The sequence below is a fragment of the Stenella coeruleoalba genome, assembly GCF_951394435.1.
Source record: "Stenella coeruleoalba genome assembly, contig: scaffold_49, whole genome shotgun sequence".
NCBI lineage: Eukaryota > Metazoa > Chordata > Mammalia > Artiodactyla > Delphinidae > Stenella > Stenella coeruleoalba.
The window spans coordinates 921,677-937,696 of record NW_027646118.1 but is presented as its reverse complement, the minus strand read 5'-3'; the positions used below and the strand labels follow the sequence as shown (position 1 = coordinate 937,696).

At 43.7% G+C, this 16,020-nt stretch overlaps 1 long non-coding RNA gene across 13 annotated transcripts in view; it reads right to left on the bottom strand.

The window, feature by feature from the left end:
• Nucleotides 1-16,020, bottom strand: part of LOC307181315 — a 2,020,778-nt gene that overhangs the window by 1,090,547 nt on the left and 914,211 nt on the right. The window lies entirely within an intron of this gene.

The following is a 16,020-nucleotide window of genomic DNA, read 5'->3' as shown; positions in this document are numbered from 1 at the left end:
ACATCATAAGATATCAGTAATACACGGAATGTAAACTTGGCTACACAGGAAATGAATTACAGAACAGAACAGGGTCTCAAATTTAGAAAACCAACTTATGCTTGCTTAAGGGTAAAGGTGAGTTGGGGTGCTGCATAAAACCAGAGATTGAAATGAGCACAGATAAAGTTCCTTAAGTCAAATATGGAATAGACAAGAGCTACTCCTTGCTCAACGAAATGGACTCAACACCGCATATTAAACGCCTAAGAATGTACATGACTAGTAAGTATCTTAAAAACCTATGGATTGCTATGTCTCCGAAAGAGAATCAAGCATGTGTACAGGGGCATAAACGCAGCAGTGATAGGATTGGAGAGGTTCGGTGAGCAAATGAAGACCCTTTGAAGTCATATTGCATGGTACCCATTACACGGGTCTTAACTCTCCAGGTTTAAGGTATTCTTCCTTCAGCTAAAACATGCATGTGGAACCCAAGTATGATCAACCATGTGAACGGGAGACGTGTTCAAATATGTCTCAGTTTTCCTCCCCTGGTACTCGGGTGCAACATTCCAGACGCTTTACTAACACTCTCCCCACTTGGAGAGTCAGCGCCTTTAACGTCCTGTTTGACCCAGTTTGCAATTTCTGCGGAAGATGAACAGGAATAGCGAGAACCAATGAGAGACTAGCTGGAGGTGTCTGGACGGGCAAATTTAACTCTCATTTCCCACCAGGAAAAGGAAATAACCAAAGGCTCAGCGTGCCGTGCCGGAACCAGATTAGGGCCTGAAGCCATCCTGTGGTGTTGCGGCCAGGTCACAAGAAAGCAAGTTGAAGAAAGGAGCTCAGGGGCACTGTAATGCACAAACCTGCAGAGTTATAAATGACAGCTATCGTCCAAAAATAGACTGAAGTAAGGCTGCCAAGAGGACTTGAAAGCGGGGCAGAATTGCAGGAAACCGATTTCAGGAGGTAGACTGGAATTGCATTGAAAGCATAGGAAAAGAGGCAGAACGTCCACAATGATGCACTTGGCCAAAAAGGGCGTATGCGTTTTTTCCTGAATATATTCAGGAAAAAACGCATACGCCCTTTTTGGCCAACCAAGCAAGCTTGCAAAGGAAATCTGCACTACAATGAAGTCTCACTTCCCCCCGGTCAAAAGAGCCATCTGAAAAAAGTGTAAAATCCAGAAAGGCAGGACAGGCCATGGAGAACTGGGAGCCTTGTTATGCTGATGGGCGGGATGTAAATTGCCAACAGACACTCGGGAGAAGTGTATGGTGTTTCCTGAAACATCTAAAAAACAAAGCAACAGAGCCTAGGGCACTTCCACTTATGGTCCTATAGCTTAGGGAAATTAAAATCAAAAAGACACAGCCACCCCAAAGTTTGGAACGGCTCTGTTTACAAGAACCTCGTTTACAGTACAAGTTCAACATCACAGAAAGTGAAAAATGGATAAAGAACTTGTGGTATTTACTTACAAAGCAATATCACTCAGCAATGAAATCTGTGTCATCAGGCCCTTAGCAGCACAATGAGTGGATTCAGGTACGATGATTCTAACTGAAATAAGTCACACAGAAAAAGAAACATCATAAGATATCACTAATACACGTAATGTAAACTTGGCTACACAGGAACTGAATTCCAAAACAGAACAGGGACTCAAATTTAGAAAACCAACTTATGCTTGCTTAAGGGTAAAGGTGAGTTGGGGTGCTGCATAAAACCAGAGATTGAAGTGAGCACAGATAAAGTTCCTTAAGCCAAATATGGAATAGACAAGAGCTACTCCTTGCTCAACGAAATGGACTCAACACCCCATATTAAACACCTAAGAATGTACCTGACTAGTAAGTATCTTAAAACCTATGGATTGCTATGTCTCCAAAAGAGAATCAAGCGTGTGTACAGGGGAATAAACGCAGCAGTGATAGGATTGGAGATGTTCGGTGAGCAAATGAAGACCCTTTGAAGTCATATTGCATGGTACCCATTCCACGGGTCTCAACTCTCCATGTTTAAGGTATTCTTCCTTCAGCTAAAACATGCATGTGGAACCCAGAGTATGATCAACCATGTGAACGGGAGACGTGTTCAAATATGTCTCAGTTTTCCTCCCCTGGTACTCGGGTGCAACATTCCAGACGCTTTACTAACACTCTCCCGACTTGGAGAGTCAGTCCCTTTAACCTCCTGTTTGGCCCAGTTTGCAATTTCTGCGGAAGATGAACAGGAATAGCGAGAACCAATGAGAGGCTAGCTGGAGGTATCTGGACGGGCAAATTTAACTCTCATTTCCCACCAGGAAGAGGAAATAACCAAAGGCTCAGCGTGCCGTACCGGAACCAGATTAGGGCCTGAAGCCATCCTGCGGTGTTGCGGCCAGCTCAAAAGAAAGCGAGTTGAAGAAAGGAGCCCAGGGGCACTGTAATTCACAAACCTGCAGAGTTATAAATGACAGTTATCGTCCAAAAATACACTGAAGTAAGGCTGCCAAGAGGACTTGAAAGCGGGGCAGAATTGCAGGAAACCGATTTCAGGAGGTAGACTGGAATTGCATTGAAAGCATAGGAAAAGAGGCAGAACGTCCACAATGATGCACTTGGCCAAAAAGGGCGTATGCGTTTTTTCCTGAATATATTCAGGAAAAAACGCATACGCCCTTTTTGGCCAACCAAGCAAGCTTGCAAAGGAAATCTGCACTACAATGAAGTCTCACTTCCCCCGGTCAAAAGGGCCATCTGAAAAAAGTGTAAAATCCAGAAAGGCAGGACAGGCCATGGAGAACTGGGAGCCTTGTTATGCTGATGGGCGGGATGTAAATTGCCAACAGACACTCAGGAGAAGTGTATGGTGTTTCCTGAAACATCTAAAAAACAAAGCAACAGAGCCTAGGGCACTGCCACTTATGGTCCTATAGCTTAGGGAAATTAAAATCAAAAAGACACAGCCACCCCAAAGTTTGGAACGGCTCTGTTTACAAGAACCTCGTTTACAGTACAAGTTCAACATCGCAGAAAGTGAAAAATGGATAAAGAAGTTGTGGTATTTACTTACAAAGCAATATCACTCAGCAATGAAATCTATGTCATCAGGCCCTTAGCATCACAATGAGTGGATTCAGGTATGATGATTCTAACTGAAATAAGTCACACAGAAAAAGAAACATCATAAGATATCAGTAATACACGGAATGTAAACTTGGCTACACAGGAACTGAATTCCAAAACAGAACAGGGACTCAAATTTAGAAAACCAACTTATGCTTGCTTAAGGGTAAAGGTGAGTTGGGGTGCTGCATAAAACCAGAGATTGAAGTGAGCACAGATAAAGTTCCTTAAGCCAAATATGGAATAGACAAGAGCTACTCCTTGCTCAACGAAATGGACTCAACACCCCATATTAAACACCTAAGAATGTACCTGACTAGTAAGTATCTTAAAACCTATGGATTGCTATGTCTCCAAAAGAGAATCAAGCGTGTGTACAGGGGAATAAACGCAGCAGTGATAGGATTGGAGATGTTCGGTGAGCAAATGAAGACCCTTTGAAGTCATATTGCATGGTACCCATTCCACGGGTCTCAACTCTCCATGTTTAAGGTATTCTTCCTTCAGCTAAAACATGCATGTGGAACCCAGAGTATGATCAACCATGTGAACGGGAGACGTGTTCAAATATGTCTCAGTTTTCCTCCCCTGGTACTCGGGTGCAACATTCCAGACGCTTTACTAACACTCTCCCGACTTGGAGAGTCAGTCCCTTTAACCTCCTGTTTGGCCCAGTTTGCAATTTCTGCGGAAGATGAACAGGAATAGCGAGAACCAATGAGAGGCTAGCTGGAGGTATCTGGACGGGCAAATTTAACTCTCATTTCCCACCAGGAAGAGGAAATAACCAAAGGCTCAGCGTGCCGTACCGGAACCAGATTAGGGCCTGAAGCCATCCTGCGGTGTTGCGGCCAGCTCAAAAGAAAGCGAGTTGAAGAAAGGAGCCCAGGGGCACTGTAATTCACAAACCTGCAGAGTTATAAATGACAGTTATCGTCCAAAAATACACTGAAGTAAGGCTGCCAAGAGGACTTGAAAGCGGGGCAGAATTGCAGGAAACCGATTTCAGGAGGTAGACTGGAATTGCATTGAAAGCATAGGAAAAGAGGCAGAACGTCCACAATGATGCACTTGGCCAAAAAGGGCGTATGCGTTTTTTCCTGAATATATTCAGGAAAAAACGCATACGCCCTTTTTGGCCAACCAAGCAAGCTTGCAAAGGAAATCTGCACTACAATGAAGTCTCACTTCCCCCGGTCAAAAGGGCCATCTGAAAAAAGTGTAAAATCCAGAAAGGCAGGACAGGCCATGGAGAACTGGGAGCCTTGTTATGCTGATGGGCGGGATGTAAATTGCCAACAGACACTCAGGAGAAGTGTATGGTGTTTCCTGAAACATCTAAAAAACAAAGCAACAGAGCCTAGGGCACTGCCACTTATGGTCCTATAGCTTAGGGAAATTAAAATCAAAAAGACACAGCCACCCCAAAGTTTGGAACGGCTCTGTTTACAAGAACCTCGTTTACAGTACAAGTTCAACATCGCAGAAAGTGAAAAATGGATAAAGAAGTTGTGGTATTTACTTACAAAGCAATATCACTCAGCAATGAAATCTATGTCATCAGGCCCTTAGCATCACAATGAGTGGATTCAGGTATGATGATTCTAACTGAAATAAGTCACACAGAAAAAGAAACATCATAAGATATCAGTAATACACGGAATGTAAACTTGGCTACACAGGAACTGAATTACAGAACAGAACAGGGTCTCAAATTTAGAAAACCAACTTATGCTTGCTTAAGGGGAAAGGTGAGTTGGGGTGCTGCATAAAACCAGAGATTGAAATGAGCACAGATAAAGTTCCTTAAGTCAAATATGGAATAGACAAGAGCTACTCCTTGCTCAACGAAATGGACTCAACACCGCATATTAAACGCCTAAGAATGTACCTGACTAGTAAGTATCGTAAAACCTATGGATTGCTATGTCTCCAAAAGAGAATCAAGCATGTGTACAGGGGCATAAACGCAGCAGTGATAGGATTGGAGAGGTTCGGTGAGCAAATGAAGACCCTTTGAAGTCATATTGCATGGTACCCATTACACGGGTCTCAACTCTCCAGGTTTAAGGTATTCTTCCTTCAGCTAAAACATGCATGTGGAACCCAAGTATGATCAACCATGTGAACGGGAGACGTGTTCAAATATGTCTCAGTTTTCCTCCCCTGGTACTCGGGTGCAACATTCCAGACGCTTTACTAACACTCTCCCCACTTGGAGAGTCAGCGCCTTTAACCTCCTGTTTGGCCCAGTTTGCAATTTCTGCGGAAGATGAACAGGAATAGCGAGAACCAATGAGAGACTAGCTGGAGGTGTCTGGACGGGCAAATTTAACTCTCATTTCCCACCAGGAAGAGGAAATAACCAAAGGCTCAGCGTGCCGTGCCGGAACCAGATTAGGGCCTGAAGCCATCCTGCGGGGTTGCGGCCAGGTCACAAGAAAGCGAGTTGAAGAAAGGAGCTCAGGGGCACTGTAATTCACAAACCTGCAGAGTTATAAATGACAGCTATCGTCCAAAAATAGACTGAAGTAAGGCTGCCAAGAGGACTTGAAAGCGGGGCAGAATTGCAGGAAACCGATTTCAGGAGGTAGACTGGAATTGCACTGAAAGCATAGGAAAAGAGGCAGAACGTCCACAATGATGCACTTGGCCAAAAAGGGCGTATGCGTTTTTTCCTGAATATATTCAGGAAAAAACGCATACGCCCTTTTTGGCCAACCAAGCAAGCTTGCAAAGGAAATCTGCACTACAATGAAGTCTCACTTCCCCCCGGTCAAAAGGGCCATCTGAAAAAAGTGTAAAATCCAGAAAGGCAGGACAGGCCATGGAGAACTGGGAGCCTTGTTAATCTGATGGGCGGGATGTAAATTGCCAACAACCACTCGGGAGAAGTATATGCTGTTTCCTGAAACATCTAAAAAACAAAGCAACAGAACCTAGGGCACTTCCACTTATGGTCCTATAGCTTAGGGAAATTAAAATCAAAAAGCCACAGCCACCCCAAAGTTTGGAACGGCTCTGTTTACAAGAACCTCCTTTACAGTACAAGTTCAACATCGCAGAAAGTGAAAAATGGATAAAGAAGTTGTGGTATTTACTTACAAAGCAATATCACTCAGCAATGAAATCTGTGTCATCAGGCCCTTAGCAGCACAATGAGTGGATTCAGGTATGATGATTCTAACTGAAATAAGTCACACAGAAAAAGAAACATCATAAGATATCACTAATACACGGAATGTAAACTTGGCTACACAGGAACTGAATTACAGAACAGAACAGGGTCTCAAATTAAGAAAACCAACTTATGCTTGCTTAAGTGTAAGGGTGAGTTGGGGTGCTGCATAAAACCAGAGATTGAAATGAGCACAGATAAAGTTCCTTAAGTCAAATATGGAATAGACAAGAGCTACTCCTTGCTCAACGAAATGGACTCAACACCGCATATTAAACGCCTAAGAATGTACCTGACTAGTAAGTATCTTAAAACCTATGGATTGCTATGTCTCCGAAAGAGAATCAAGCATGTGTACAGGGGCATAAACGCAGCAGTGATAGGATTGGAGAGGTTCGGTGAGCAAATGAAGACCCTTTGAAGTCGTATTGCATGGTACCCATTCCACGGGTTTCAACTACCCAGGTTTAAGGTATTCTTCCTTCAGCTAAAACATGCATGTGGAACCTAGAGTATGATCAACCATGTGATCGGGAGACGTGTTCAAATATGTCTCAGTTTTCCTCCCCTGGTACTCGGGTACAACATTCCAGACGCTTTACTAACACTCTCCCCACTTGGAGAGTCAGTCCCTTTAACCTCCTGTTTGGCCCAGTTTGCAATTTCTGCGGAAGATGAACAGGAATAGCGAGAACCAATGAGAGGCTAGCTGGAGGTGTCTGGACGGGCAAATTTAACTCTCATTTCCCACCAGGAAGAGGAATTAACCAAAGGCTCAGCATGCCGTGCCGGAACCAGATTAGGGCCTGAAGCCATCCTGCTGTGTTGCGGCCAGCTCAAAAGAAAGCGAGTTGAACAAAGGAGCTCAGGGGCACTGTAATTCACAAACCTGCAGAGTTATAAATGACAGCTATCGTCCAAAAATAGACTGAAGTAAGGCTGCCAAGAGGACTTGAAAGCGGGGCAGAATTGCAGGAAACCGATTTCAGGAGGTAGACTGGAATTGCATTGAAAGCATAGGAAAAGAGGCAGAACGTCCACAATGATGCACTTGGCCAAAAAGGGCGTATGCGTTTTTTCCTGAATATATTCAGGAAAAAACGCATACGCCCTTTTTGGCCAACCAAGCAAGCTTGCAAAGGAAATCTGCACTACAATGAAGTCTCACTCTTCCCCGGTCAAAAGGGCCATCTGAAAAAAGTGTAAAATCCAGAAAGGCAGGACAGGCCATGGAGAACTGGGAGCCTTGTTATGCTGATGGGTGGGATGTAAATTGCCAACAGACACTCAGGAGAAGTGTATGGTGTTTCCTGAAACATCTAAAAAACAAAGCAACAGAGCCTAGGGCACTGCCACTTATGGTCCTATAGCTTAGGGAAATTAAAATCAAAAAGACACAGCCACCCCAAAGTTTGGGACGCCTCTGTTTACAAGAACCTCGTTTACAGTACAAGTTCAACATCGCAGAAAGTGAAAAATGGATAAAGAAGTTTTGGTATTTACTTACAAAGCAATATCACTCAGCAATGAAATCTATGTCATCAGGCCCTTAGCATCACAATGAGTGGATTCAGGTATGATGATTCTAACTGAAATAAGTCACACAGAAAAAGAAACATCATAAGATATCAGTAATACACGGAATGTAAACTTGGCTACACAGGAACTGAATTACAGAACAGAACAGGGTCTCAAATTTAGAAAACCAACTTATGCTTGCTTAAGGGTAAAGGTGAGTTGGGGTGCTGCATAAAACCAGAGATTGAAATGAGCACAGATAAAGTTCCTTAAGTCAAATATGGAATAGACAAGAGCTACTCCTAGCTCAACGAAATGGACTCAACACTGCATATTAAACGCCTAAGAATGTACCTGACTAGTAAGTATCGGAAAACCTATGGATTGCTATGTCTCCGAAAGAGAATCAAGCATGTGTACAGGGGCATAAACGCAGCAGTGATAGGATTGGAGAGGTTCGGTGAGCAAATGAAGACCCTTTGAAGTCATATTGCATGGTACCCATTCCACGGGTCTTAACTCTCCAGGTTTAAGGTATTCTTCCTTCAGCTAAAACATGCATGTGGAACCCAGAGTATGATCAACCATGTGATCGGGAAACGTGTTCAAATATGTCTCAGTTTTCCTCCCCTGGTACTCGGGTGCAACATTCCAGACGCTTTACTAACACTCTCCCCACTTGGAGAGTCAGCGCCTTTAACCTCCTGTTTGGCCCAGTTTGCAATTTCTGCGGAAGATGAACAGGAATAGCGAGAACCAATGAGAGGCTAGCTGGAGGTGTCTGGACGGGCAAATTTAACTCTCATTTCCCAACAGGAAGAGGAAATAACCAAAGGCTCAGCGTGCCGTACCGGAACCAGATTAGGGCCTGAAGCCATCCTGCGGTGTTGCGGCCAGCTCAAAAGAAAGCGAGTTGAAGAAAGGAGCTCAGGGGCACTGTAATTCACAAACCTGCAGAGTTATAAATGACAGCTATCGTCCAAAAATAGACTGAAGTAAGGCTGCCAAGAGGACTTGAAAGCGGGGCAGAATTGCAGGAAACCGATTTCAGGAGGTAGACTGGAATTTCATTGAAAGCATAGGAAAAGAGGCAGAACGTCCACAATGATGCACTTGGCCAAAAAGGGCGTATGCGTTTTTTCCTGAATATATTCAGGAAAAAACGCATACGCCCTTTTTGGCCAACCAAGCAAGCTTGCAAAGGAAATCTGCACTACAATGAAGTCTCACTTCCCCCCGGTCAAAAGGGCCATCTGAAAAAAGTGTAAAATCCAGAAAGGCAGGACAGGCCATGGAGAACTGGGAGCCTTGTTATGCTGATGGGCGGGATGTAAATTGCCAACAACCACTCGGGAGAAGTGTATGGTGTTTCCTGAAACATCTAAAAAACAAAGCAACAGAACCTAGGGCACTTCCACTTATGGTCCTATAGCTTAGGGAAATTAAAATCAAAAAGACACAGCCACCCCAAAGTTTGGAACGGCTCTGTTTACAAGAACCTCGTTTACAGTACAAGTTCAACATCGCAGAAAGTGAAAAATGGATAAAGAAGTTGTGGTATTTACTTACAAAGCAATATCACTCAGCAATGAAATCTGTGTCATCAGGCCCTTAGCAGCACAATGAGTGGATTCAGGTATGATGATTCTAACTGAAGTAAGTCACACAGAAAAAGAAACATCATAAGATATCAGTAATACATGGAATGTAAACTTGGCTACACAGGAACTGAATTACAGAACAGAACAGGGTCTCAAATTTAGAAAACCAACTTATGCTTGCTTAAGGGGAAAGGTGAGTTGGGGTGCTGCATAAAACCAGAGATTGAAATGAGCACAGATAAAGTTCCTTAAGTCAAATATGGAATAGACAAGAGCTACTCCTTGCTCAACGAAATGGACTCAACACCGCATATTAAACGCCTAAGAATGTACCTGACTAGTAAGTATCTTAAAACCTATGGATTGCTATGTCTCCGAAAGAGAATCAAGCATGTGTACAGGGGCATAAACGCAGCAGTGATAGGATTGGAGAGGTTCGGTGAGCAAATGAAGACCCTTTGAAGTCATATTGCATGGTACCCATTCCACGGGTTTCAACTACCCAGGTTTTAGGTATTCTTCCTTCAGATAAAACATGCATGTGGAACCCAGAGTATGATCAACCATGTGATCGGGAGACGTGTTCAAATATGTCTCAGTTTTCCTCCCCTGGTACTCGGGTGCAACATTCCAGACGCTTTACTAACACTCTCCCCACTTGGAGAGTCAGCGCCTTTAACCTCCTGTTTGGCCCAGTTTGCAATTTCTGCGGAAGATGAACAGGAATAGCGAGAACCAATGAGAGGCTAGCTGGAGGTGTCTGGACAGGCAAATTTAACTCTCATTTCCCAACAGGAAGAGGAAATAACCAAAGGCTCAGCGTGCCGTACCGGAACCAGATTAGGGCCTGAAGCCATCCTGCGGTGTTGCGGCCAGCTCACAAGAAAGCGAGTTGAAGAAAGGAGCTCAGGGGCACTGTAATTCACAAACCTGCAGACTTATAAATGACAGCTATCGTCCAAAAATAGACTGAAGTAAGGCTGCCAAGAGGACTTGAAAGCGGGGCAGAATTGCAGGAAACCGATTTCAGGAGATAGACTGGAATTGCATTGAAAGCATAGGAAAAGAGGCAGAACGTCCACAATGATGCACTTGGCCAAAAAGGGCGTATGCGTTTTTTCCTGAATATATTCAGGAAAAAACGCATACGCCCTTTTTGGCCAACCAAGCAAGCTTGCAAAGGAAATCTGCACTACAATGAAGTCTCACTTCCCCCCGGTCAAAAGGGCCATCTGAAAAAAGTGTAAAATCCAGAAAGGCAGGACAGGCCATGGAGAACTGGGAGCCTTGTTATGCTGATGGGCGGGATGTAAATTGCCAACAGACACTCGGGAGAAGTGTATGGTGTTTCCTGAAACATCTAAAAAACAAAGCAACAGAGCCTAGGGCACTGCCACTTATGGTCCTATAGCTTAGGGAAATTAAAATCAGAAAGACACAGCCACCCCAAAGTTTGGGACGCCTCTGTTTACAAGAACCTCGTTTACAGTACAAGTTCAACATCGCAGAAAGTGAAAAATGGATAAAGAAGTTGTGGTATTTACTTACAAAGCAATATCACTCAGCAATGAAATCTATGTCATCAGGCCCTTAGCATCACAATGAGTGGATTCAGGTATGATGATTCTAACTGAAATAAGTCACACAGAAAAGAAACATCATAAGATATCAATAATACACGGAATGTAAACTTGGCTACACAGGAACTGAATTACAGAACAGAACAGGGTCTCAAATTTAGAAAACCAACTTATGCTTGCTTAAGGGTAAAGGTGAGTTGGGGTGCTGCATAAAACCAGAGATTGAAATGAGCACAGATAAAGTTCCTTAAGTCAAATATGGAATAGACAAGAGCTACTCCTTGCTCAAAGAAATGTACTCAACACCGCATATTAAACGCCTAAAAATGTACCTGACTAGTAAGTATCGGAAAACCTATGGATTGCTATGTCTCCAAAAGAGAATCAAGCATGTGTACAGGGGCATAAACGCAGCAGTGATAGGATTGGAGAGGTTCGGTGAGCAAATGAAGACCCTTTGAAGTCATATTGCATGGTACGCATTACAAGGGTCTCAACTCTCCAGGTTTAAGGTATTCTTCCTTCAGCTAAAACATGCATGTTGAACCTAGAGTATGATCAACCATGTGATCGGGAGACGTGTTCAAATATGTGTCAGTTTTCGTACCCTGGTACTCGGGTGCAACATTCCAGACGCTTTACTAACACTCTCCCGACTTGGAGAGTCAGTCCCTTTAACCTCCTGTTTGGCCCAGTTTGCAATTTCTGCGGAAGATGAACAGGAATAGCGAGAAGCAATGAGAGACTAGCTGGAGGTGTCTGGACGGGCAAATTTAACTCTCATTTCTCACCAGGAAGAGGAATTAACCAAAGGCTCAGCGTGCCGTGCCAGAACCAGATTAGGGCCTGAAGCCATCCTGCGGTGTTGCGGCCAGGTCACAAGAAAGCGAGTTGAAGAAAGGAGCTCAGGGGCACTGTAATTCACAAACCTGCAGACTTATAAATGACAGCTATCGTCCAAAAATAGACTGAAGTAAGGCTGCCAAGAGGACTTGAAAGTGGGGCAGAATTGCAGGAAACCGATTTCAGGAGGTAGACTGGAATTGCATTGAAAGCATAGGAAAAGAGGCAGAACGTCCACAATGATGCACTTGGCCAAAAAGGGCGTATGCGTTTTTTCCTGAATATATTCAGGAAAAAACGCATACGCCCTTTTTGGCCAACCAAGCAAGCTTGCAAAGGAAATCTGCACTACAATGAAGTCTCACTTCCCCCTGGTCAAAAGGGCCATCTGAAAAAAGTGTAAAATCCAGAAAGACAAGACAGGCCATGGAGAACTGGGAGCCTTGTTATGCTGATGGGCGGGATGTAAATTGCCAACAACCACTCGGGAGAAGTGTATGGTGTTTCCTGAAACATCTAAAAAACAAAGCAACAGAACCTAGGGCACTTCCACTTATGGTCCTATAGCTTAGGGAAATTAAAATCAAAAAGACACAGCCTCCCCAAAGTTTGGAACGGCTCTGTTTACAAGAACCTCGTGTACAGTACAAGTTCAACATCGCAGAAAGTGAAAAATGGATAAAGAAGTTGTGGTATTTACTTACAAAGCAATATCACTCAGCAATGAAATCTGTGTCATCAGGCCCTTAGCAGCACAATGAGTGGATTCAGGTACGATGACTCTAACTGAAATAAGTCACACAGAAAAAGAAACATCATAAGATATCACTAATACACGGAATGTAAACTTGGCTACACAGGAACTGAATTACAGAACAGAACAGTGTCTCAAATTTAGAAAAGCAACTTATGCTTGCTTAAGGGGAAAGGTGAGTTGGGGTGCTGCATAAAACCAGAGATTGAAATGAGCACAGATAAAGTTCCTTAAGCCAAATATGGAATAGACAAGAGCTACTCCTTGCTCAACGAAATGGACTCAACACCCCATATTAAACGCCTAAGAATGTACCTGACTAGTAAGTATCTTAAAACCTATGGATTGCTATGTCTCCGAAAGAGAATCAAGCGTGTGTGCAGGGGCATAAACGCAGCAGTGATAGGATTGGAGAGGTTCGGTGAGCAAATGAAGACCCTTTGAAGTCATATTGCATGGTACCCATTCCACGGGTCTCAACTCTCCAGGTTTAAGGTATTCTTCCTTCAGCTAAAACATGCATGTGGAACCCAGAGTATGATCAACCATGTGAACGGGAGACGTGTTCAAATATGTCTCAGTTTTCCTCCCCTGGTACTCGGGTGCAACATTCCAGACGCTTTACTAACACTCTTCCGACTTGGAGAGTCAGTCCCTTTAACCTCCTGTTTGGCCCAGTTTGCAATTTCTGCGGAAGATGAACAGGAATAGCGAGAACCAATGAGAGACTAGCTAGAGGTGTCTGGACGGGCAAATTTAACTCTCATTTCCCACCAGGAAGAGGAATTAACCAAAGGCTCAGCGTGCCGTGCCGGAACAAGATTAGGGCCTGAAGCCATCCTGCGGTGTTGCGGCCAGGTCACAAGAAAGCGAGTTGAAGAAAGGAGTTCAGGGGCACTGTAATTCACAAACCTGCAGAGTTATAAATGACAGCTATCGTCCAAAAATAGACTGAAGTAAGGCTGCCAAGAGGACTTGAAAGTGGGGCAGAATTGCAGGAAACCGATTTCAGGAGGTAGACTGGAATTGCATTGAAAGCATAGGAAAAGAGGCAGAACATCCACAATGATGCACTTGGCCAAAAAGGGCGTATGCGTTTTTTCCTGAATATATTCAGGAAAAAACGCATACGCCCTTTTTGGCCAACCAAGCAAGCTTGCAAAGGAAATCTGCACTACAATGAAGTCTCACTTCCCCCCAGTCAAAAGGGCCATCTGAAAAAAGTGTAAAATCCAGAAAGGCAGGACAGGCCATGGACAACTGGGAGCCTTGTTATGCTGATGGGCGGGATGTAAGTTGCCAACAGACACTCGGGAGAAGTGTATGGTGTTTCCTGAAACATCTAAAAAACAAAGCAACAGAGCCTAGGGCACTGCCACTTATGGTCCTATAGCTTAGGGAAATTAAAATCAAAAAGACACAGCCACCCCAAACTTTTGAACGGCTCTGTTTACAAGAACCTCGTTTACAGTACAAGTTCAACATCGCAGAAAGTGAAAAATGGATAAAGAAGTTGTGGTATTTACTTACAAAGCAATATCACTCAGCAATGAAATCTGTGTCATCAGGCCCGTAGCAGCACAATGAGTGGATTCAGGTATGATGATTCTAACTGAAATAAGTCACACAGAAAAGAAACATCATAAGATATCAGTAATACACGGAATGTAAACTTGGCTACACAGGAACTGAATTACAGAACAGAACAGGGTCTCAAATTTAGAAAACCAACTTATGCTTGCTTAAGGGTAAAGGTGAGTTGGGGTGCTGCATAAAACCAGAGATTGAAATGAGCACAGATAAAGTTTCTTAAGTCAAATATGGAATAGACAAGAGCTACTCCTTGCTCAACGAAATGTACTCAACACCGCATATTAAACGCCTAAGAATGTACCTGACTAGTAAGTATCGGAAAACCTATGGATTGCTATGTCTCCAAAAGAGAATCAAGCATGTGTACAGGGGCATAAACGCAGCAGTGATAGGATTGGAGAGGTTCGGTGAGCAAATGAAGACCCTTTGAAGTCATATTGCATGGTACGCATTACACGGGTCTCAACTCTCCAGGTTTAAGGTATTCTTCCTTCAGCTAAAACATGCATGTGGAACCTAGAGTATGATCAACCATGTGATCGGGAGACGTGTTCAAATATGTCTCAGTTTTCCTCCCCTGGTACTCAGGTGCAACATTCCAGACGCTTTCGTAACACTCTCCCGACTTGGAGAGTCAGTCCCTTTAACCTCCTGTTTGGCCCAGTTTGCAATTTCTGCGGAAGATGAACAGGAATAGCGAGAACCAATGAGAGACTAGCTGGAGGTGTCTGGACGGGCAAATTTAACTCTCATTTCTCACCAGGAAGAGGAATTAACCAAAGGCTCAGCGTGCCGTGCCAGAACCAGATTAGGGCCTGAAGCCATCCTGCGGTGTTGCGGCCAGGTCACAAGAAAGCGAGTTGAAGAAAGGAGCTCAGGGGCACTGTAATTCACAAACCTGCAGACTTATAAATGACAGCTATCGTCCAAAAATAGACTGAAGTAAGGCTGCCAAGAGGACTTGAAAGCGGGGCAGAATTGCAGGAAACCGATTTCAGGAGGTAGACTGGAATTGCATTGAAAGCATAGGAAAAGAGGCAGAACGTCCACAATGATGCACTTGGCCAAAAAGGGCGTATGCGTTTTTTCCTGAATATATTCAGGAAAAAACGCATACGCCCTTTTTGGCCAACCAAGCAAGCTTGCAAAGGAAATCTGCACTACAATGAAGTCTCACATCCCCCCGGTCAAAAGGGCCATCTGAAAAAAGTGTAAAATCCAGAAAGACAAGACAGGCCATGGAGAACTGGGAGCCTTGTTATGCTGATGGGCGGGATGTAAATTGCCAACAACCACTCGGGAGAAGTGTATGGTGTTTCCTGAAACATCTAAAAAACAAAGCAACAGAACCTAGGGCACTTCCACTTATGGTCCTATAGCTTAGGGAAATTAAAATCAAAAAGACACAGCCTCCCCAAAGTTTGGAACGGCTCTGTTTACAAGAACCTCGTGTACAGTACAAGTTCAACATCGCAGAAAGTGAAAAATGGATAAAGAAGTTGTGGTATTTACTTACAAAGCAATATCACTCAGCAATGAAATCTGTGTCATCAGGCCCGTAGCAGCACAATGAGTGGATTCAGGTATGATGATTCTAACTGAAATAAGTCACACAGAAAAGAAACATCATAAGATATCAATAATACACGGAATGTAAACTTGGCTACACAGGAACTGAATTACAGAACAGAACAGGGTCTCAAATTTAGAAAACCAACTTATGCTTGCTTAAGGGGAAAGGTGAGTTGGGGTGCTGCATAAAACCAGAGATTGAAATGAGCACAGATAAAGTTCCTTAAGCCAAATATGGAATAGACAAGAGCTACTCCTTGCTCAATGAAATGGACTC